Source organism: Mytilus californianus, unplaced genomic scaffold, assembly GCF_021869535.1.
Source record: "Mytilus californianus isolate M0D057914Y unplaced genomic scaffold, xbMytCali1.0.p SCAF_1, whole genome shotgun sequence".
Lineage (NCBI taxonomy): Eukaryota > Metazoa > Mollusca > Bivalvia > Mytilida > Mytilidae > Mytilus > Mytilus californianus.
Window position 1 is genome coordinate 26,464,366 of NW_026262581.1, and position 26,125 is coordinate 26,490,490.

General features: G+C 30.4%; 1 pseudogene; it reads left to right on the forward strand.

Annotated features, from left to right (window-relative positions):
* Window positions 1–1,522: 1,522 nt before the first annotated feature.
* LOC127718106 (uncharacterized) lies at window positions 1,523–3,948 on the forward strand (annotated as a pseudogene).
* Window positions 3,949–26,125: the final 22,177 nt, after the last annotated feature.

Here is a 26,125-nt window from a genome sequence, read left to right on the forward strand (position 1 = left end):
TGTGAGCTATTTTCTGAAAGAAATTGAAACACATAATAAGTTCAACTGTCTCATGTGTGCTATTTTAAAATGTAATACAATCATATACAGAGCATTTTACTTTTATACCAAATCGATCTATATAGTGCCAACCACTTTTACAGACACATTTATTTGTAATCCAATAGTTGTTAAGTTTGCTGTCTTTCATGTGTGATTTCTATTACTAGTACTGTTTCTTTACATGAATTAATAACTAATAAGTAAATGAACAATTAGCTGTATAGCCATTTTTATAAGATTGTCAGACAGAAAAGCACAGGACAAAAAGTGCTTGAAATATAAATTGTCCTGTATCAAAATTAAAGCACGCACAAATATTTTTTTTTCATATTTGCAGACAATTTGAACATAATATATATGTAATAAGCCATGATGATTGTCAATTAAAAGAAAACACACTATAGCATTCTATTAAAGACCAAAATCCAGAGCATGAAAAGCCCTTCCAAGAATATAAAAATATTTAAGATTTTTATTGACGTAAACTATCCAGAGCATTGCCGACATTTTTTATTCTATCTTTATTTATTTAGTTCTTTTCCATTGTCTATGTAATAACATTTCCAATGATAATGCGTATTAACTAGTGTTTTTTTTTAATAACTGACAAGAATAAATATTTATCAAAGGTACCAGGATTATAATTTAATACACCGAACGCGTGTTAAAGTGTGATTGATTGACAATTCATAATTATCAATGGTTGATATTTCAAAATTATATTTTCTTAATTGCCCGTTTGTAACTTGCATCAAATTGGTATTCATATATACTTAATCAAATTACTATGAAGAAAAACTGACCATTATCAATACAATTTTTTTCTGTAGTTGACTGTTGGTTGCGAAGTTAGGACAACACTCTTGAAAAGCTGTCTGGTCATGGATTCCCTCCCTATGTCCATATATTTTTGGACCTACAATTAACATTCTTCGTAAATTTCAAATAGAATAGAAAACAGAGAATGGAGGCTGTGTACATAACAATAACATACATTTGTCCATTTTGCTTTAACCTTGTTATTGAAATACCTGTTAAATAGTGTATGCAGAAATATGGAATTGCATGATTCTCTTTGCTATTCCTGAGAAATTCAAGTCATTTATCAAATCATAATATATCGAAATTATAGAAAAGAATGCATTTTTTTCTTATTGAAACTAAGTGAATGCAAGTTATGATTCCATTAGCACGAAGTTGGGAAGCGCTCCTTGTGAAAGTCATCACTGCACCACTGAAGAAATATTAATGAGAAACCAAAGTCAGTTATTACCCCTGATAATAATTCCAGGTGGCAGCACACTATAATACGGTCCTAGAGATTCTCTACTGATAAACAAATTATTAGAAAATTAGATATAGATATAAACAATGCCATCAACTTGCTGTTGTGTTCCAAATTGTTCAAATAGAGGAGGTCATGTTTTTCCAAAAAATGAAAAAAATAAAGAAGAAATGGATCAAAGCAATCAAAAGAAACATGGATGGAAATAGATATAGACTTTTGAAACCATCAAAAACAAGTGTTGTGTGTAAACTTCATTTTCTTCCATCAGATTACAAGTCAGAGACCACATGTGGTAAGTAATATTTATCTATGTATATCTAGATTATCTTGTTTATAACATGCTGATGTTATATTTCTTAGTTAAGATTTTTAACATGCATGAGTTCTTTGTACATTATTATTATATTGCAGGGTAAAATTTCTTATCAAACATATGTAAACAGATCATTAATAGTCAAAAGAATTTTTGTTAAAACATGTAAAAAAATATATTTATACAAAAAGTCATGCATATTTAATGATCTTAAAACATTAATTTAATTATCCTTGGGATAGAAATAAAAATGATATATGTGAATAATATTCTTTACAAGACCCCTCCCCTTTTTTTTTAATAAAATTGAATAGAAAATCAAAAATATCCATTCATGTCTAACTGAAATTTCAGGTACTGTTTCACTTGTAAAAAGATTGAAAAGTGATACTTTTCCAAGTGTCTTCCCATGGATCAGTACTTCTACTTCTAATGACAGATCAGTACGACAGGCCAAACGAAGTGAGGCAAAAGTCACTGTTGACTCTGATAGTTCTGAAAGCAGTGAGGACATGCAGGCAAATTTTCCATGTGATGATGCTAATGTTGGAAATGAAATTTATTACACAGCCGAACCATGTGTAGATGCAGAAATGACTGTACCCAATGAAAGTATGAATGCTCCATCTACTGACTCTTCACTTACACAAACTTTGACATGGCCATCACTTTGTGTTGAAAAGTTTATGTTTGACTCGCCTGGGATTATGTTTTATACAGGACTGCAGACATATGAAGATTTTACATTTGTCCTCGCAACTTTAGGAAATGCTGCTTATAAACTGAATTATTTATATTATAGAAGTGATCAGCTTTCAGTTGAAAACCAGTTTTTTTTTAACACTGATTAAACTTCGGCAGCACAAAACTAATTTTGAACTCAGTCGTCTTTTTAATATTTCTGGAACAGCAGTTGTCAACATTTGGGTAACCTGGGTTAATTTCATGTCAAGACAGTGGCGGGAAGTAAAAACATTCCCTGACCGAGACATTGTTCGATTTTTCAGTCCGCGTGATTTTAAAATAAAATTTCCATCAACTAGAATAATAATTGATGGGACTGAATGCCCAGTGATGAAGCCAAAGTCACCAATAGCTCAGCAGTCCACATTTTCAACTTATAAAAACAGGAATACTATCAAACTATTGGTTGGTGCAACTCCTGGTGGTTTGATAAATTATGTTTCTCCAGCATACGGTGGTTCAACAAGTGATAGGCAAATATGTGAAAGAAGTAATTTGTCCTCAATATGCGATAAAGGTGACTCGATAATGGCAGACAAAGGATTTAATGAACAAGATTTATTTGCACCATATTTTTTTCGAACTTTTTTTCGAAAAAAGAACAGAATGACTGGCAAAACAGTTTTGAAAGACCGTGCTATTTCAAGCAAAAGGGTTCATATTGAAAGAATAATAGGGCTGGCAAAAACTTATAAAATTCTAAAAGCACCGTTGAAAATTACTGAAACTAAACTAGCCAGTGAGATCACATTTGTATGTTTTATGTTGTGTAATTTCAAAACTTGCATCATCCCAGAAACAGCATGAATATGTTAACTTCAAGAACATTCTAACCAACTTGTATAAACATGATAAACAAAGTACTAAATAGTGAAATATCATTATTGTATCATACTTAACATACATATATATATCAATCAAATGTGTATTTGTTATATTCCTTGTAAAAAAGCCTTTGTAGAACAGCACTTTTGAAATAATTTTCATAGAATTCTTTTAATTTCTTCACCATGTTGTCAATAAAGAAATCATCACGTTCAATACAAACACTTTTAAAGTCACAAAATGTATATATAACCAAGATGCATTTTTTAGCATTCGTACAGAATAATTGTCCCTGTATTTGGTAAAAATAATCATGGTTGTTGTCTAGTATTAAAAGTCCATCTTTTTCCTTTAAGAATGGCACTGTTTTGGTTGTAATCATCTGATTTCTTACTACAAATGGACATTTAATTTCAAGAAGGGTTTGGTCATCTATGACTGCATCTGGCGATGCCCCAATATATGGATGGCTTGAACTGACAAAAATACCACACTGTCTGGTTCCACGGCCACATTCAGATTCATATTTTGCCAGTGCAATTGATTCATATTTTCTACCATGCAATATAGCAGAAGTTTTAATGTCCTTCATAACTGTCAATGAATCAGCTAAATTATTGAAATTAGTTCTATTTGTTGCTTTACAAATACGTCCGAAATTTGAAGCTGTAAGTCTTTTGCATCTCTTCTGTTTCCAAATCTTATTTTTAGATTGACCTGTTGTTGAAGATTCAATATATTTTACTCTATCTTCTGAAATGTGTGAAATATTAGCATCTTTTAACCATCTATCTTCTGGATGTCCTTCAAGATAGTCATGATCTGATGCTACAGCATACACATTTGCAGGAGGATACAGTTGGGAAATTGGAAATTTGGAAACACCTCTGTGGTTTAAACAAACATTACGAAAGTAATCATTATAATTAGCACAATTTCTGTATTTTGCTGGCCGTGGATCAAACTGAACTTCACTTCCCTTCCCTTTTTGTTTGCCAGGGGTAGACTGTTTGCTTTTATCGGTGAGCCTTTATACGGTTTACTATGGTGGAATGTCTGTAGCCTCTGTGTGCATGTTTCCTCAGATACAATTTCACCGTTGCATGAAAAATTATGCAGTGCTAAAAGAAGGCAGCATACATGCTTGCAGTGTGCAGTAGGTCCCATTCCCACTGCACATTCACATTGGCACTCATCTACACTCCCATTTTCATTTATGGCAACATCTATTTTGTAGGACACTGTCCTTTTCATTTGAGCTTGGCATTCAGATTTAACAAAGAATGTATTATCAAATTTGGCAAGACGAATATATTTTAAAAACTTTTCCTTGTACAAATTTTTGGCATCCGAATCTAGAACCTTATCCATTGGTTTTAGATACACTTCTATAGTTTCCATTTTAAAGTCAACAAATTCAGTTCCACTATTAAAATCTTTGTAAAGGATAGAATCTGGAAGTGTCATTGTGTACTCCTCCCCAACTTCATCCTGATTTCCAAAATCTTTGTTTCTATCGTATGCCTCAAGCCTAAACAAAAAGATTTAAAATTTTAGTTCAGAAATTTTCAACTATATATTCATTAGGAAATATTTTTTACTGTCAGACTTTATTGTATCTCATATCATGATTTTAAAGGTTAAGAATTTAGATGAGAGTTTAGTATTCAAAAGATTTAATGTAAATTTAAATAAGAAATGAAAAAAATTATAAATATCTAATTAAATATAAAAGAGTAGATACTTCTATTTACAAAATAATAATTCAAAGATTAAACCTGATAATATTTCTATTTATCAAAAAAAGTCAAAGGATAAAATCTGATAATCACCTTTCTATCAATTCATGTTTACGTCCAGAAATCCTTGCTTTCCTCTTTCTTAATAATTCTTTTAATTGGGGGAGACTCCATGATCCATAATTAGACATTGTGAAGAAAATAAAAAACTGCTTACAAAATAACTTGATAATTATGTGTACACCAGCAAATAGTGGGTAATTGTTTATGAAATAAATATTATATGTGTGTAGACTTGCTATAGATTACTGTAAACAAATGCTTTGGGTTATCAGCAGGAAGCTGATAAGGACCGCATTAAGCTATGCGCCATCTGGATTGATGAGGAGATAAATCTGACTTTGGTTTCTCATTGTCGAAATGTGCATCTGATGCAAACAAATTGGTACCGTTCATCTTATTGCATTCTTACGAAATAAATGCAAGAGATGTAATCAAATAAAGATAATGTATTGTCAGCCATTGTTTGAATTGAACATCTATAGTAAATACATAAGACTATAATACAGGAGTCATTTAGGATATAACTATGAGGACAAAGTATATATAAATGTATAAGAATATCAAGTAAACACGCTAATTGATAAATTAAAAAAGTTCTATTAGATTATATATATGCATTAAAATAATATTAAAACACAACACTTATTTAAAATAAATCATACAGTTCTATACATAGCAGGTCTGTACTTCATACTAAATTTTTCTTTTGATAAATTGCTGCGCCATTCCAATTTCCATTCCCGTTGTTCATTTCCAACTCTAGTAGCTGCTTGATATCCTCATTTAAATAATTACATGTTTAAAAATACAACTTAATATGAATAAAATGCTCCCAGCATTGTACAGCTAGATACGACCACAAAGGGTCGAACCCTGAACAGTTAGGGCAAGTATAGAAACAACATTCAAATTTGATACAGCTCTGTAATAAATAAGTGTCTGTGACGTAATAGTAATTGCTATACATGTATCAGATGTGATCAGCATTAGTCGACATTCTACGCAGAAAAATATTTAGTGGCTAATTTACTATTTTGAAGTATTAATTTTTACCATTTTTCGATTTACTCATATATTCACAACAAAAAGCATTACATAGAAAAAAATGTAATGCTGATTTTTCTTGCAAATTTGTGATAACAACCTAGAAGCTGTTTTAATTTCATTTACAAAAATGATATTGAGGTTCATATGCTAAATTATGGTGTTCACTCCAATTTCACTGAACATAGAAATGTGACGGGGTAAAAACAGTACATTCTCAGGTTAAAGTTTTTGGTCAAGGTTACGTTTATGATGAAGTTGATGTCACATCAACTTGAAACTAAGTATACTAAGTCTAAATTGTTTGCCAAATTAGGGTTATATGGCCTCCATTTCATGGTTTACTGAACATTAATAGTGGGAGTGGGTCATCAGTGCACTGTGGCAACATTTTCTTGGTTTTTTTTACAATTTATAATTATGAAATGTAATACTTTTTTTTAGTTTTAGCTTGCTCCATTTTTAGTGAAAAGGACTGGATATGAGCAGGAAGTAGTATAACTTTGGTGTATGTTAGCAGAGGTAATAAAATTACTTTTTCCAAAAAGTCACATGGAAAAAATTAATCATTAACAATTGTAACAGACATAGAAAAAATATATGATAAAAACTGTTTACATAACATTATACAGAAACTATAACCCAATTGTAATTGTTATTGTTAAAAATGATATAACTTAATTTATACCAAAAAAATGAGACAGTTCTCTCCAATTAAAAATGTAAGAAAAGTAACTTTTAAAAATTGCATGCCAGTATTGCATTTAATAATCTTGACCAATCATTTGTTACTTAAAGCTTTTATATTATGTGTATATAGTCAGAATTGTACAAGTACCTTTGTTCATTTATAATAAATAATAGAACTGATTAATAGAAGACAGTTAAGAGTCAGAACTTGCACACATAGAAGACATTCAAGTTACCTTTAATCAAAAGGCATTTGACAGGAAAGTTCGCATGAAACTTCTATAATTTATGACACTATACCAATACTGTCAGGGCTCAATTTCTATGAGCCTTCAACACGTAACAACTGCAATATATATACACACATTAAAATCAGTATTTGACTTTGTTAATTGAGGATGAATGTGTTGTTTGAAAATTTATCACGTCAAGGTCAATACATTTCTTTTAAATTGAAATATTAATGATTTAACCTGAACAGAACAAATACCAACTTGTTTCCATGATTATGTCATCATTTCTGCACTGTTTTTTTCTTAGATATTAACACATTGGTATAAAACCATATATAAGTTTAAATATGTAGAATATGGGTTTTTTATTAGTCTTTTACACCTTGAAATATTTGCTTTATTCAGTATCCTTTGCAGTCTGTGCATCATATTTCTGTTTGTTGGGTAATGAGTTTTTGATGAATTGTGTAATTGCATCAATTTGAAACACAGTTCTCATGTTCAGTATGATTTGTTAACCTTCCAAATCATGGTAACCAAATTAGCTGAATATTTGTAAATTGCAAATAATTGACAATGTTTTTAATTTTTATAATTTTTCAAAAGGGAAAGAACATATTAAGAAGCAGTCCATATTGATACAGGCGTACCTGGTGTTTAAAGTGTCTAATAACCAAACCTAATCAGTAATTATCAAATGGACTTACTGTTAACAATGAATGTATATAATTGCATATATCTATGCAATTTGATTGAAAAGGAACACCTAGTAAGCTTATTAAAAAAACTACAAAATATGATTCTTAAAATAATTGTGTAATTAACGTTTTACAGGTTTCCAGAGACCAAAAGGAAACAATAAAATGCATCACAATTTGCATACTGAAGAAAATATAAGGATGCACGGTGTTCCAACTGAGTACACAACAGATACAAAAAATTTAAACATCAAGTTATATTATACTTAAAGTAGTAAATAATTATAGGTTTCATAACGAGTAAGAATTAGATATTGCTTGATATCATCACGAGTTATTTAATTTCAATAAAATTTGGTGAAAGATTTAAGCCAAAAATTACAGATGAGCGATTCAGGCTCTTGATACCCTCTTGTTTATCATAATTGTACAAAACAATGAGAGGCAGAAGGATTGAAGTCAGGATCATGCCATACATTGCGGGAAATCATGATTTACACTTTAATTTGTACTGGGGAATTGATGAATAAATTTAAAGAACTCGCAGAATCATTGTTTTATTTTTGCTGGATCTGCCCCCCTTTTTCCTCCTCCGATCCTTTTATCCTTTTCTACAATGTGCCAGTCTTGTAAGATCCTCCGACTTATCTTCCCTATTTTGATCATGATAAGTCTTCATAACATCCTATATGATAATAATATATACTTATTCTTTTAGAGGCAGGTGAAAGTTGGTGTGGAATAGTAAAGAATTGCCATTACATTACAAATCATCATAATCCTAACATAGATACTGCCTATAAACTTACTATATACAAGAAATAGGACACATTATGGATAATGGTAGCTGGAATGTTAATGGGAAAAGGTAGTTCCATTTATCCAACAAACACAATTATTTCACATGATTTAATCGTGGCAAATTGCCAAGAATAAGAATTGATACATAAGAAATATAGCACAGACTGCAGTGGCGTAGCTACCATTGACGCAACGACGCACTTGCCTGCACAAACGGAATGGCAAAAAAAAAATCATAAATAAGAAAGGTTTCCGCGTTTTCTATCAGTTCAGTCTTGTTGTGCGTATATCGGTAAGCAATTACAATTTTGTTGTCATCAAAAGTTTTACTTCCGCTAAATTTAGAAAATCAAAAATTAGCCTAAAGAAAGCAGCTGCTTCGAGCTGATTCCTTTTTCCAAAAGAGACAAAATGACGTTGTGGAAGCAGAAGCTGGCCAATCTGACAGCCAGAGCACGGAGTCTGTGCCAAAGGCGCCCGAAACTCCTAGTTTTGAATCTAGTTCGGTGAAATCGGATTATCTCCCAAACTATTTAGACATAGGGAAGCTTTCGAAAGAAGATTTTAGCAGAGACGACAATGTGAAACTCCAAATAATGAAAAAGAAATGGGAAACTGTAGACTTTAACTTTCCTGCTAGGTAAAATGAACTTAAAACTCTTCAGGTGCTCCCTGAAAAAAAGGGTGGGGTTCCACGCCCAATATTAAAATGTTTTTTTTTTTATAAAAATAATGAAGGATCTGGCAATAGCAAGAAGACACGTAACAGCATAAACTCATCCGTAATGCAATACACAAAAGATCGAGACATGCAGCAATCATCAATTAATGTTATGTGATAAAGTGGCGCCGACCCCCCCCCCCCCCCCCCCCCCAATAAAAAAAAAACTCCCACAGGCTCCTGCACGCACATTGACGGTCAGCTGTAAGTGGATCAAACTACCCCCTCCCTTCGCACAATAATGAATTTTCGGTAATTATATATATCAGAACCTGCATACCGTCCATCATTTATAGTCGAAAATGCAAGACGATTGCACTTCAAATGGAAGAGTAACCGGTCGTGGGGCTGATGTTGTTTTCAGACTTGAAATTTTCATTTTTTGCCATTTATATCATTATTTCTTCTTCTTGTGTTTATTTTTGTCTCGTTGTTACCCTTCTCCTAGACTTTGTTTTAACACAGTTATTTAAAGGGAACTGCAAACAACTTATTATACCTCGCTACTTTGCGGAGTGCGAAATGGTGGCCGTGTAGCGGCATTACTGTCATTAGCATATTTTCGTGTTGTTTTTTTTCAAACCCTACTACATGTGCTATATCCGAGATATTATCATGGTTTCTCAATGACATCACACATCAAATATCGTCGAAAGAATTCCGAAAATTTCTTCCTAAGGTCGTGGACTTCAATTTCGGTTGTTAACCTCTGAATAATGACGAAACATCCAAAGTTGAACCTCGTCTTTTATTTGTAATTTCCTAATAAACACCTAAAAACTCCTCAATGGGTGCATGGATGAATGTGATAGTCTTCTTATGAATTGTCTTAGTAAATAGGTCTATAATATAATAGTTCGAAACTTGCATATTTTGCTGAATATTTATGAGCTGTTGGTTGCTTTCAGGGACATTAGCGGTATAAAAAGAAAACTTTCAAGTGTCTGGTCATCTGTACTATTATTTGTCTTTTTATTTTTGGCCATGACGTTGTCAGTTTGTTTTCGATCTATGAGTTGGACTGTCCCTCTGGTATCCTTCGTCCCTTTTTTGAAGAAACATACCTGGTTGAGGTAATCTGTTTCAAGAGATGCCCTATACTGCCCATGCCGTTGTTTTTTTTTTGGGAATGAGAATACCCGTGATAAATCGTTCGTTACCACGCCCGTCTCCGATTGGTCCAACATCCATAACTACATTAAGCGACACGAACGACTTGAATCCCATTCTCATAATGATCAATGTTCCCTCCATTTGGTCGATCTGACAATTTTGGAATCTAAGACAGAACCCATCACTTCACTGCTTTCGACGAAATGCAAGGAAGACATTGAACGTAACAGACACATACTTAGCCAGATAATCAACGTATTAACTCTTTGTGGTCGTCAGAATATTGCCATCATGAGGCATACTCTAGAAAAAAGTAATTTTATGGCAATTTTGCGCCATACAGCCAAACAAGACGAAATATTGAAATCTCACTTCGACATCCAATTTGCGAAAGTCAAGTACACTTCTTCGGACATACAAAATGAGATACTGACCATGTGTGGCGAGATCGTACAAAATCGTATTGTTCTCGATTGTAATAAAGCAAATTTCTTTGCATTGATTGGGGATAAAGCAACCGATGTTTCCACTCAAGAACAGGTGTCTGTTGTGTAAGGTTTGTCGATAAAATTGATGGTAAAATTTTGATGAGAGAGGAGTTTGTAGGGTTTGTTAGGGCATCAGCAACAACAGGCGAGGTTCTAGCTGATTTGTTTATTTCCACGCTCGAACAATATGGCATACAAATTGGAAATATGAGGGCACAAGGGTATGACGGCGCGGTCAAAATGTCCGGCATACACAAAGGAGTCCAAGACAGGATTAAAGCAATCGTCCCCACGCCAAATTATGTGCACTGTAAAGCACACGTGTTGAACCTTGCCATTGTACATGCTTCTCAAGACCTCTCCGTCAGAACGATGATGGCTACAATACAGGAAATAGCGTTTTCATTTCACTATTCTGCTAAAAAGTTGGGAAAACTTCAAAACGAACTAGAACAGAACCAGAATGTGAAAGATGAACTTGACGAAAAAAAAAATCCAAATACTTTGTGAAACACGCTGGTATAGTCGTGCCTCTGCTCTATACACTTTTTAAAGCCGCTTTTTCCGTGATCGTAAGTTCGCTTGAGTATTTGCAAAGTAAGGGTGATGGAAAATCTGGTGTCCAAATTTCGTCTATTCTGATATTTGACTTTATACTTCCTCTCGCAATTGTCAATCACATTTTAGAAGCTATTGTTACGCTAACATCCATGCTTCAGGGCGTCTCTTGTGGTTTGGTTGAAGCGGTAAATTAATGTCAAACTCTCATCCGTGTTTTTGAAAATGAGAGAAACGACATAGCGGTATTCAATTGTCTGTACGACGAAGCCGTTGAGTTAGCCGAACATTTTGAAATCGTTCCTTCGAAACCAAGAACTACCGGTCGTCAACGTAATCGGGCAAATCCCGCTGTTGTCGGTATCCAGGATTGTTGGCGCGTCACACTGTATATACAATTTTTAGACCATCTTCTAAACGAACTACGAGATCGTCTTGTCAATTCGGAAAAACGTTTTTTTGCCGAGATGTTCTTCCAAACAATCTGAAAAATTTGAATCGGGTCCATCAAATTCGCATATTTCGTGCCTACGAGTCCGATCTTCAATCAGAAGATCAGTTTCTTCTCGAAATTAAAAGGTGGGTTGCGCGATGGGATATATATCCATCTAAGAAACCAGACCAAATCTGTGCAACATTGGAGATGACGCCGCAAGAACTTTACCCAAATATATTCTGTATTCTGCAAATACTTCTCACCATGCCACCCTCAATCGCTTCTGCTGAACGCTCTTTCAGCGCCCTGAAACGCGTTAAAACGTATCTGAGATCGACCATGGGACGAGAAAGACTTTCTCCACTTGCACTGCTGCACGTTCATTTTGATTTAGACATTGACACTAAAGAAGTTGTTGACACGTTTAACAATGCTAGGCAAAGGAAAATGTTACTCTCCTAAAGGATTTCAGATGTTAACTCCAGTCTTAATTACGAACGTCACATTCATATATCACCAAATTAAGAATTGATTGTTTGAAATGCTTTGTTTTCGTATGTTAACATATATATATATGTCATGAGATAATCCAGTTCTCTAGCCCTTTCTTTCTCTGAAGCATAATAAATTGGCGAGAATTACAAAGTTTTTAGATTTTTTTAGTCAGTTTTAGGTCTTTGATTTGATATTTAGCAAAACACTCAACTGTGCATACTTCAACTTCAAATTACCCACTCTGTTTGCTAAATATCTGGGGCTTCACCCCCAGACTTCACCGGGCGCTGCCTTGGACCTGCTGGGGGCCATACGCGGCCCTCGGATCCCTTATACCAGAGCTTAGTAACTTTAAACTCGAAGGCACAGTCAGGACAACGACATTTTAACGGACCATTTAGCGAACATTCTCACAAAAAAAATGTTTCTTAATTATGCATTCAATTAACCATGATTTATCCTAATCAAAAGAGACCAAGGCGCTCACTAGTATATGGAATTGGAACAACAATCTTACCACGAATATTGATTGATAGGGTTAGTTATTTGTTTGTGTCCGATGGACCCGCACGTACAAACCAGTCGACCGACAGTCCAACCTTCATTGAATAGTTTTGCATTTATGAATTGGTTATAAGACCTTTGAGGCACTTCTTTTTTAACCGTCTTAGATCGAAAAAAGATTTATTTTCTGCAAAAAATGGATTAAAAAAATGTTTGACCTCGCAACGCTCGGCAACTTCTGCATGCACATCATTATAAGTCTACCTATGCCACTTCAGAGATAAAGGAATCATGAACAAATTACTTTTTTAACAGACAAAATTTGTTGAAATTATGAATGAATTACCTTCTTAAGGTCACGTCCATTGAGGTTTTGGAATTTTTGGTCAGATGTTTGGAATTCTTGGGTTTTTTCCTGAGATACAGGGTAAACTATTTTGCCCCATATCACTTACTTTTCTTTTCATAGAAGACTTCAAATAGCTCAAAAAGGTCATTCACAAAATTTAAGCAGATTCCTGACTTAGGACAGGTGCAAACATTATTGTTTCCATAATTTAAATATAATATCTAAATAATTCTAAGAAATCATTGATACATGTTTTCTATATCATTTGTTCATCATTTGTTAAAGTGTTTTGAATTGGTATGCGTCAGTCTCTATTCTTCACTTAAATATTTGCAAGTTTTGTCCTTATTGACATGGTTACAACTATAAGTTTTCTATGTTTAAATTGAATTTCACACTTATCGGTAATATAGTCATTTCAAAATTAATACATAAGATATATCTTGGAGAGTTAATTCAGCAAGGCAAACGGTTGACGAAATATGCCATGGAAGAATACAGAGTTTTGTATTTGGAAACAAAAATGAGAAAAATTATGGTATGATATCATGTTGATATGTTGAACTTAATATATAAATATTTAACATAATTTTTATTTGCACCTGTTAAGTAAATAACAAAATGCTTTAGAGAGGCTAAATCAGTCACTGATAGTTTAGATCTTGAGACTTGTATGGTTTTTCTCTCTTAACTGCAATTCTAATATTTCTTAGAAATGAAATATTAGGGTAAATACCAAGATTTTAGATTTCAAGTGGACAACGTAAAAATTCTGTGAACCTCTATCGACAACATAAATAAAACTCTATGGCAACACATCATCAAACACTGTCATTGACTGCATATCACATTAACATATAGTCAACACAGTTTGACTGCTCACAGAGAACAATTGCAGAATAAATACCTATTCTAAAAGATATTTTGGTAATAAAAAAAAATCCCGAGAATTTCTAGGTGAAAGCTTAGTTTAAATTAAGTCAAATAAGATGATTGTCAATGAGACAACTTATAATTTACCAAAGGCCAAATGTTTTACATGTAAGTAATACTTTATGTTATAGAAAAACTTCCAACATGGAATAAAAGCCCATAACTCAGCAAGCTATAAAGCGTCCCATATGACAACTGCAGAACAGTTTTAACGAGAAAACCAGCTGTCTTTACATATAACCAAAATTTATTTTCATTTTTCAAATACCTTGCAGTTTAGTATTGAATAAGAAAGGCATCAGAATTATTTACCTTCACTTCGTAAAATATAAGACGACTGTATTGTGTTTATTTGACTGTGTACAATGTATACAACTGATCTAGGCTTAACCATTGATGTATTACAACTAGAATTTTACTGAAAAGTAATGCTGATGCATTGTACCATGTATGACTGATTGTAAGTGTTTTTAAAAAGATCTTATAGCACACTCTGGCTGTATTTCGTAGTGGTTAGTTTTTATTGGTGGATGAAGCTTCAGTGTCTTGAGAAAACAACATACCTTTGAAAGGAAGATTGCAATAAAAACATATGACTTATGTTCACAAACTGGTTCTGTGGATTTGCCTTACACATCTTTTTAATTCTAAGAATTAAATCATTTTAGTTCAAATTATATACCTTTATTTGCCACTATATGATAGTTTCCGTTTACTTTATTAAACGATAACTGTTTAACAGTTGTTATTATTACATTTTTAGGTCACAGCTCTATAAATAGAAGCCCTGATGGCATTAGTAAAAAATCCAGATGCAGAACAAAAAATGGGGAAAGATTTAGAATAGATGTAATCTATTACTACCATAATGCTCAAGTTAGTATCTTCTGAAAACGGTTGTGTGTCTTAACTTTTTTCACAAAAAAATAAAATACTCAGTGTGATTGTTTAGATACAAAATGACAAGAAAATTAAGCAGTCAGCATATAATACTATATAAAAACTGAAGATTGAGAAACACAATCCCCACAACAACAAAATTGAAGTCATCTCTGATGCTCCGGAATGGTAATCAGATACTGCTATTTTGGCAACCATCTTATTGCTCAATATTTGAACTAGCCGGTTGCTAGTCTGGTTTGATGGTTTCATTTGATGAAAAGAGCAGTAAATTTTATAGATAAGAAAACTACAACCATTTTTAATTGATTGCGCTGCACAAGATAGGCAATTTGACATTGCGAGCAATAACGGATGTCACCCAGTTTGACGTTGCCAGGCGATCTTGCTGTTGTAAGGTTACGGTAGCTATTTTTAAAATTCAAAAGTCAAAGAACATATCTCCATATGTCGATTAACATGTCTGTAAAATTTCATAAAGTTTGGAAAATTTTGTTCAATATATACTTGGATTTGATTTATGAGACCTGGCATTATGTTTCTTTTTATTATGAAAATAAACAATATTGACATAAAATATCATTATTAAAATTAGACCCACCAGATTCAAACTGAAGACTGGAAAAGTGTTTGTATTCTAATTATTCCCTCAGCACACAGCATAAAGGAAAAAAACATAGACTGTTCAGTCTGAAGGTACCTGTCCAGGTAGGGTGACATGTCTTCTTGCAGATTCTCTCCTTGTGGTGAACTAGCATGCTAAAAATTCAGCTCAGTGCATTATTGGTCTAATACAAAATAGTATCATGTCCTCGTCTTAATTATGCACTTTACTTGCCACTGGATGACAAAACATCCATCCATCCATCCATGTTCCCAAAAGTAATATACCCAGTTGCAAGTTTCAAGTCTTGTTAAATATATTTTGATTTGACCCATGCAAGACACAGATAATATGATATTGTCAAATATAAAACCTACTATTATAAGATCTTACTAAAAACATCAACCATATCAATTGACCGCACAAGATGCAATTTTGACAATAAATGTGTCTTTAAGTGATGCATAAAGCCAAAATATTAAAAATAGAGTTGGACCTAAAGCAAAGCCAATTCAGAACCAAAAAAATCAGAGATATTTAAAAAAAAAAACATAACAAAATCATCAACATGTAACAATTTAGAAAAAGAGAATGGAAACGGGGAATGTGTCAAAGAGACAACAATTAACCTAACCAAAATGTACAATACAACCAAAGAACACCAATACCTTGCTATCAATACATACTTACCTAGTTTATTAGTTTTTCAGTTACTAGTATTTTTAAATTGGCATCACTGTATGCATTCAAATGTAATCAACTTATTGTGAGAAAAATCACCAAAGTGTACCTAGAAATAGAAACAATTAAAACCTGAAAAAAAAAATGCACAGTTACGTACTTAAAGAAAGGATATTTTTTTAAATGAACAAAATGATCTATTAATGCGTGCATTAAAAAGTAGGTATATTCTTAAACAGTAACGACAAATTCCGTACAGAAACAGTACTGACTATATCAGTATTATAATGAAACAGTACTGACGAAATCAGTACTGAATTTATATAATAAGTAATTGTACAGTTATTGTTGTCTTGCAGACCAGTACTGATATGTAAGAGGGTAGAAATGTACCGAAAAAACGTGGGTAAATTCTGGGTAGTATGACAATACAAAAACAAGTCTGCTTTCAATGGTCATTTTCACAGTATTAATTCATCACAGAACGACATTGGAGAAAATGGACAGAAGATGAGAAAAATGATGTAGTTAGGCATTTAGGTGCAAACCTGTGAATGGGAAAAGTCCCTCAAAAGCATAAGGTTACTTCGGTTTTTAAGGAACCCGTCTAACATTTTAGAAGTTGGAAGGGCATTAAAAATCATGTCTACAACAAAACTAAAAAAATACGGAAAATCGTAAAGAAGAATGCTGTCATGTAATTCCATTACATTGTGAACAATTTTTATTTTAGTTGTGTTAACCTATGCATTTCCTCAGCAATATCATACATGAATATTTTTGAACATATTTGCTATACGTTTTTTTTTAATTGGATCTTCTGTTAATCAGGCAGGTCAAACTTATACAAGTTGTTTCGTGCATTGCTTATGCTAAAAAGAAGGCGATACTGAAAAAACATGCGCGAGTTATTTCTATTTCAAATTTTGCAGTCAGAATAGGATCATAAGTATTTACAACTGTATATCAGTATCTTAAGCATTCAGAGAGGGATCAAGGGTATTCATAACTGTTTAGCAGGATTTTAAATATTCAGAGTGGGTTCATAAGTATTCATAACTGTATCGCAGGATCCTAAGTATTTCTAGTGGATCAATAGTATTCATAACTGTATCGCTGGATCCTAAGTATTTCTAGTGGATCATAAGTATTCATAACTGTATAGCAGAATCTTAAGTATTCGGATAGGGATCATAAATATTCATAATTGTATGGAAGGATCTTAAGTAATTTAGAGCGGAATCATAAGTATTCATAACTGTATAGCAGGATGTTAAGTATTCAGAGTGGGATCATAAGTATTCAAAACTGTATGGAAAGATCTTAAGTATTAAGATAGGTATCATTTATATTCATAACTATATCGTATGATCCTAAGCATTTAGAGAGGATAATTTGTAATCATAATCAATTGCAGGATCTTAAGTATTCTGATAAGGATCATAAGTATTTAGAACCGTATAACAGAATCTTTGGTATTCAGATAGGTGTCATGAGCATTCATAGCTGTATAGCAGGATCTTAGGTATTCAGATTGGGATCACAAGTATTCATAACTGTATAGCAGGATCTTAAGAATTCAGATAGGGATCATATGTATTTATTACTGTAAACCAATATTTTTAGTATTAAGATAGGGATCATAAGTATTCATAACTGTAAATAAATATTTTTCTCTGCAAAAGTTTGTTTTAAAATTACGGTATGTTCTCAACTTATAAGTGTATTATATCTTAAGTAATAATTCAAATACACGCTTGTCACTTAAAACATGCCGTCAAAATACTTTCAGTATTTCCTCTATCCAAGTCGGCAATACCCACAGACCAGGTACCATACATTGGAGACTTCAAATAAACATTTCCCACCGCTATCGACCGGAGTAGCCGAGAAAAGACGCAATTCTAGCAGCAAAGATGAAACATCTTTCGACACAAGTTAATAACCTCAGAGTTTGCAGAAACCAACTCCTTAGAAAGGAAGTTTGCAAAATGGAAAATTGCTGAATCAATTGATGAGTTTCCATTTATTTGCGAGGAGGACCTTAGAAAACTTACATGCGGATCATATCAACTGAAACTTAGTCCAAGCTACATGCAAAGAGTACATGGATGGGGATAGCGATATTCTTATCTTTAAGGAGGACCGGGGTTTAATCCGTGTGAAAATGCAAAGCAGGCGTACATCATCAAATCAGTACATTTTGTGGATTAGATATACAGAATCTAATGTAGTTGCATGGTAAAGCAAGTGTCTTGTCGGTGCACGTGTCGTAGGTGTTTGTTCTCATATTGCTGCCGTTCTGTGGTATTTGGGTTATGCAAGACATAATGATCAATCTAAATATAGTGTTATAACACAGAAATAGGGCGAATTTTTAAAGGATGCTTACATTGTAGATCTGAGTGATTCAGAGACAGACGGCAGTATTATTGAAGGATAAGTGTGGTATGTATGTTGGTGGGTGTAATGGTACTGACGCATCCCCTGAACAGGGGACTTGCATAGGTAGCATCAATGGGCAAGTGGGGACTTTAACTCTACTAGGGACTTGAGTCAGGTCCCCACTACAGAAACCTTTTTATTGTCTTAAATATTGATCATATTTGGTCACAGAAAAACTTCCTGTGTCTAAAGCCGTAAAATATTGCAAAAAAGTCATGTTTCAGGGATTTACATTAACTTCAATGGTCATTTTCACAGTATTTGTTCATCACAGAACGACATTGGAGAAAATGGACAGAAGACGAAGAAAATGCTGTAGCTAGGCATTAAGGTATAAACCTATGAATGGTAAAAGTCCCTCAAAAGCATGAAGTTATTCCGGTTTTAAAGAAGGACCCGTCTTACATTCTAGAAGTTGGAAGGACATTAAAAATTATGTCTGCAACAAAACCAAAAAATTACGGAAAACCTTAAAGTAGGATGCTGTCGTGTTATTGTATTACATTGTGTCCACATTTTATTTAAGTTGAAGACTAAACAGAAGGGAAGAAAGATATATAATATGAATATTTAATCATTTAATGAAAAAATGTTTATCAAGGAGGCCCTCTTAATGTTTTTTTCAAAATTAAAAAGATGGTATACACAAACAATTATTATGATTAACAAAATATCATTTTCTCATTTGCTAAAAACAAACGGATTCTTCTTTGATAAAACATCATATTCACCACGGGAAACATCGTGGGAGGTTAATATAAGATTTGGAAAAACTAGCGTGTACCTAAACATAAAATAATCCAAGGCAACGTCAATGGCGTAGGTTTATCACATCATGCAAATTCTCTTCTACTTGTTTTCGATGTAATTTTTTTTTAATAAAATTTATTGGATATTTCAATTTTTAAACGTTATCAACTGCAAAAGCAATTGATATATTTGGTATAAAAACAAGGGGCAATTTTAAAAGTGTCTTGCGCAAATACTAGAAAACCTATGTCATATATAAAAAAACAGTTGTGGACTTTTGACACAGTGACTTTTGATATCAGTTGATACATATAGATTCTTACATTGATACCAGTGGATTATCGGATTTATCCAATCGAGATAGTTAAATTATCAATTTTAATGTCCGAGCCTCGGCGAGGACTTTAAAATTGATAATTTAACTATCGAGATTGGATAAATCCGATAATCCACGAGTAAATATGTAAGAATCTGTTTCTCTAATGATTAAAAAATGAATTTTCCTTTTTTGCTAAACTAAAATCCCCTTCGAGTGCCTTCTACTTTCCACAAAGTTGTCAATTTCATTAATACCTGTTAGCATATTTTGATTCATCCAGTGAGCTGATAAAGGTTGTGACCCTTAAACGCATCCAATCATCTTCTGAGATCACCGGCAACCACACGTTGATTAAATTTTTTTTTACAATGGGTTCGGAAAGGGATAAATTTCCATAGAATTAGAGAAAATGATTTATCAACCCCATGAGTTATCTCATTCACCCTCGACTATACAAACGGTTAAGTTAGCTGAAAAAAAAAACATGATGCACCGAAAAAAAAAACTAGATGGAAGAAACAGATAGCAGATGTCAAATGGTGCATGAACAGTAATCCAACAGTTTATGAAAAAAAATTATTTCAGTTCACTTCATCTTGATTTGAAATAATACATATTTTTTAACAAGAACATTTAGTAACATTATATATAATTTCATAGAAATGCATCTGGGATGACTGTAAAGTAATATTACCTGACTATGGAACCCCCGGAAGTAGAAAAAATCTCCTTCCTAGGGGGGTTCCATAGCTCAGGTAATATTACTTGAGTGTGTGTGTGTGTGTGTGTGTGTGTGTATATGTATTTGTGTATATGTATTTGTGTATGTATTTATTTATTTATTTATTTATTTATTTATTTATTTATTTTTAAATATAAAATAGACTCTGACGTGATTCGAACACGTACCTTCTGATAGAATCAGATGTGCTAACCAGTTGCACCACAGAGACTTTTTTTTTCTTTTTTCTTTTTTCTTTTTTCTTTTTTTTTATTTCTTTTTTTTTGAAACAAATAATAAATAATTCATATTTACATAAATATAATAATTTTATTAACAATCTTTTTTGAAACAAAAATAATAAATAATTCATATTTACAAAAATATAATAATTTTACATACAACTTTTTTAGACTTTTTTTTTCTTTTTTCTTTTTTCTTTTTTCTTTTTTTTTTATTTCTTTTTTTTTTGAAACAAATAATAAATAATTCATATTTACATAAATATAATAATTTTATTAACAATCTTTTTTGAAACAAAAATAATAAATAATTCATATTTACAAAAATATAAACTTTTTTAAATGTCAAAACTATAGTTAAGTTTCTTTTTCAATCCAAGGAATCTTCTTCTTCTATGTTTTTGACGACTCTGTAATTTATTTTTATTTTTATATACATTTTATCATTAAAATTATAATTATAAATAAAGACATAAATATATTTACACAAGGATTCGTAAACAAAATATAAATAACATTTATTATACATTGTCTTTTGTTCTTTATATAATTCTACAAAAAAAAAATGTTTTTAAATATTAACTTTATCCCAAAAAGTTTTAACAGAAGCATTTTTAAATTTCTTTAAATAAACATCTTGAATAATATTTTTTTTTATTTCCTCTTCAGTTAAATCATATTTTTCCATTTTTTTTTTTGTTTTATTAATTTTTCTTTTAATTGTAGGGCTTGTGACCTGTAAACATAATTTAAAATAAGTTTTTTTGTTTTAAATTAAGTTTAGCTGCATTATTTTTTTGTTTTTTTCTATTTTTTTGTTTTTTTTGTTTTTTTTTCTTTTTTTTCTTTTTTTTTCTTTTTTCTTTTTTTTTCTTTTTTTTTAATAACAATAAAAATAACAATAATTTTATTAACAACAATAAAAATAAAAATAACTTTTGTTTTTTAAAATAAAAATAACTTTTGTTTAAATTAAATTATTTTGAAATAAATATTGTAATAAGTTAATGAATTGGTAATATTCATTAAAATCTAAAGGAATTCCTTGTTTGGTAGGAAATAATTGTTCCGTATTTTCTGCTACTTGAAAAAATTGTCTAACATCCACACATCTGTAAGGTGTTTGTACTCCTAACATAATAAATTCTCCTAAATCTTGTAGATATTTAACCGGTTTTTCATTTCTAAAATCTGTAATACAACTAGTAACTGGATCTTGTAATTCTATTATTTTCTTTAGTTGACTTGGGTAAAGTTTTAAAGTATGTATGTTTTTTTGCAATTGTCTTATTAAACCTTTTTTACTTAAACGAAAACATGTTTTTTCACTTATACGATATATTACTTCAGTATCGTATACATAAGGTACATATTCAACTGTATTTATGTCTTTAGTAAAAAGACCTTGTTTTTCTTCTTCTGGAATTTTCATTTCAATATCTTCACTGTCAGTTGATTCTTCTTCTTCTCTTATATCTTTGTACATCAAAGGACTGTTTGAAGGTACTGAATTTATAAAAGGTGTTGCCAGTTGTTTTGTATGCTTTGCTAATTTATGTTGTTTTAAACGAAATTTTCTGGTATAATCTTTATCACATTCGTCACAATTAAAACGTAACTGTTTAACTACTGCTGAATGATCTTCCAAGGATACTTTATCTCCTACTAAGGGTGTAGACATCATCAAAAAAGTTTTTTTATATAATACTATTATATTTTTTTTAATTTTTTATATATAATTAAAGCGGACGTGATAGAAAGCACTTTTTACTGATTGGTTTAAAAACTTTTCACTGATTGGTTACTTAAAATACTTAATATGATTGGTCACTTAAAAAACATGTTCAATCCTTTTTTTCATTTATGGTCGTGTATTTTTTTCTCTTATTTTTATCCATTTTTTTATTTTTGGTTTTGTTGAATTTAAAAAAGGAAACGGTTTTTTAATAGGTAAATATAAACTAGGAACATTTTTTTCTTTAAGTTTTTTATAAAATATATTTAAACTCTTAGGCTTATTTTTTAAAACAAAGGGACTTGAAACATAACGTAAATAATCTAAAATATGTTCTTTTACATTACCATCCATATTAACTAAAAAATCCTCATCAATATAAAAATTATTATCCGAATGTTTTTGAATCCATCTTAATAAACCTTTTGCTTTTGTTCTATGTTGTTTTGGTAAATCCAGAATCAACTCATTTAAATTATCATCATTTTTACCTTGTATTTCCGTTATTTTAAAAGGGGTTGATTTATTTTTTTTATTTGTTTTTGTAGAAAATCCTTTATTTTGTAAACTGTCATATTCTTCCTTTGGAATTAAAATCATTTCTTTAACTGAATTCATAATAAAGGTTTTAAGAAATATTTAATAAAACTATTTTCTGTCAATTTTGAAAAATTTTTACGTATTATTTTAATTGAAGATTTAGCTAAAAATAAAATTTTTTCTTTATGTATTAATAAATTATTAATTTCTTTTTCTGTTAATTCTATATTATTTTCCTTATAATTTACGGCTATTTCTTTTAATAATAAAATTTGTTCATCTGTAATATCTTCTATATTTATTTTGTTTTTTATTAATTTACGATAAAAAGTAATACTGTTATAACTCAAGGCTTCGTACATTTAAATAATCCTTGTATCTCGTTTTTAATATTTTTTAATATTGTAAAAAAAAGCTTTATTTTATTATTAATTCTGGTGCTGGTATTTTCAATATTATTTCTATTTTTAATTCTATTTACAGTTTCTTTTAATTTGTTATTTTTTTCTTCTACCCCTATCACATTATATTTATAAGAAGTAATGGGTAAACTAATAGACATTTATTCTTTATATATGGTTAATTTTTCATTAGGAAAAATATTACTTCTTAATCTATATTCATCTATAGTACAAGGATTTAAATCTATTAATAAATATCCATATGATTTATTTTTAGTTGCTAAGTTATAAGCTTCCGTTAATTTATATGTTTTCTTAGGGTATATTTGGCTTGCTAATACTGTTATTTGTTTCGAATCTCTTAAATTTCTAAATAAAATCATATAGCACATTTGTCTATTTAATATTACTGAATATTTACCACTAGGATATAAACTTTGAGATAAAAAGAAAACACTTATATTTTTATGATGAGATACAGTGCAAAATAAATGTACCATTTCTTTTGAATTAACAATATCTAATAATAAATCATCTAATATTAATAAAGTATGTTTTTGGTTTAAAGACATTTTATTTAAATCTTCTAAATTTATTAGACCTTGATGAAAGGTTACATCTTTTTTGTATTGGTTAAAAACAGGTTGATAAACACTATAACAATATATAATTTTATTAGGATTTTTTTTAAATAATTGTTTTTTATATTTTACAAGTTTAAACATAAAAGTTGTTTTTCCTGTTTGAGTTGAACCTGCTAAATAACATGTACATGGAGATCTAAATTTAAACATGTTTAAGTTAATTGATTATATTTAGTTACTACACGTTCTTTTGTAATTTCAAACATATTTTCAAAATATCCTACTATATATAGTAAATATTCAGTAGCTGTTTGTGTATGTAATTTTATTTCTAAAGATATTTTTTCTTGTTTTTTTAAATTTATATGTTTTTCTGTTAAATGTGGTTTCAAAATAAAAGAATATAAAGGAGCTTCTTCGTCACTTGTTGTTTCTTTTAAATTAACTAATTTTATATTATTTTTTTTTATATCATATTCATTTTTCATAATTTGTGCTAATATTAGAGAATTTTCTCTATTTTTTGTATCATATCTTTTTGTATCTCCATCTTTTAAAAGTCCATTTATATATAAATTTATTTCACTTATGTTCATATTTTGATATGCAAAAGGATTTTTTGCAGTATCATTAGTAATATCTTCTGTTTTAACACAAAATATAAATAAATATTTTGGACAATAATCAAAAATATTAAAAATGTTAATTAAACTTGTAGCATTTGGTACTACTTGTGTTTTTGTATAAAAATCATGTGAACAATATATAGCAGGTTGTTTTATCATTTCCGTTTCTAAAGCTAATTGTACAGGATCATGTATTTTAACCATTGCAGCATTAAATTCTAAATTAGCTATTTTTATCAGAGGATGTACAGTTCCCTCTTCAAAAAATATAAATTTTTCATTATTTAAATGTAAACGTATTTCAATATTTAAATTAGAAGGTAAATATTTGTTTACAAAAAAAAATGGAGAATATAACGGTCCATAAAAATGTGTCGTTTTATTTATAAGTAATTTTTTAACTGGATCGTTAGAATCCCAAGCACTGTTATTATAACCATAAAATCCTGTACTATCATCTGTGTTTTTACCTCCTGTAATCATTTTTTGAATATAACTTTCTATATGAAAATACGGACTAGTAGTTGTTAATAAAGTTCCATTAATATAAATTTCACATTGTTTAAAAAAAGTATTCAAAGGAAAATCAATTACTGATACTTTATCTCCTGCAACTACAGATGTTGTAATCTATTTCAAGCATGTTATCAAAATAACCTATAATAAAAATAACATTATCTTCCCTTAATGCCTCGGTAAAAGTAATATCTAATGTAAATAAACCGTTTTTTTTCTCTAAGAAATGATCCATATTAGGTAATATTGAAAAGGTTAATATATATTCATTTCCGCTTGAACTTTTGTCATAATTAGAAAATGGAGAATACTGATTTTTATAATGTTCAAAATCATATGTTAAATTATTTAAAATTTTTCCATTTATATACATTTTTAAAGCTTTTATAATTTTAGTATTTAATCTAAAAGAATCTTTTTCTTGATTGTCTTTATAATGTTCGCCTTTTACAACAAAAATATTTATTAATTTAGGTACTTCTCCTTGAAATATATCTTGATATATATAATTTCTTAATCCTTTATTACAAAAAACAGTTCTGGTAATAGGATTTTTATAACAATAAACAGCATTATTTTTAAGTAAATGATTTTCTATATTTAAAACTACATCACCATGTATTCTTACTCTTTTAACATGAAAAATAGGATTTTTTACTAATAAATTAAAAGTATGTTGACCTTCTTTATATAAAATTTTATCTTTATTATTTAATCTTACTTTTAATTTTAATCGTACTTGAGATAATAAATATTTATTAATGTCAAAAAATCCTAAATTTAATTTATCTGCTAAAGTTGTAAATTTTTCATTTTTACTATTGTCTATAATATCTTTACAAGTATGATATCTGTTATCACCTCCTAAATTATCACTATTAACAGCTTTATTTAAATAACTATTTGTAAAAGGTAATGTTAATTTATTTGTTTGTAAAGTATATTGGGCATCTGTAACATAATTTTCTATTATTTGTCCATTTA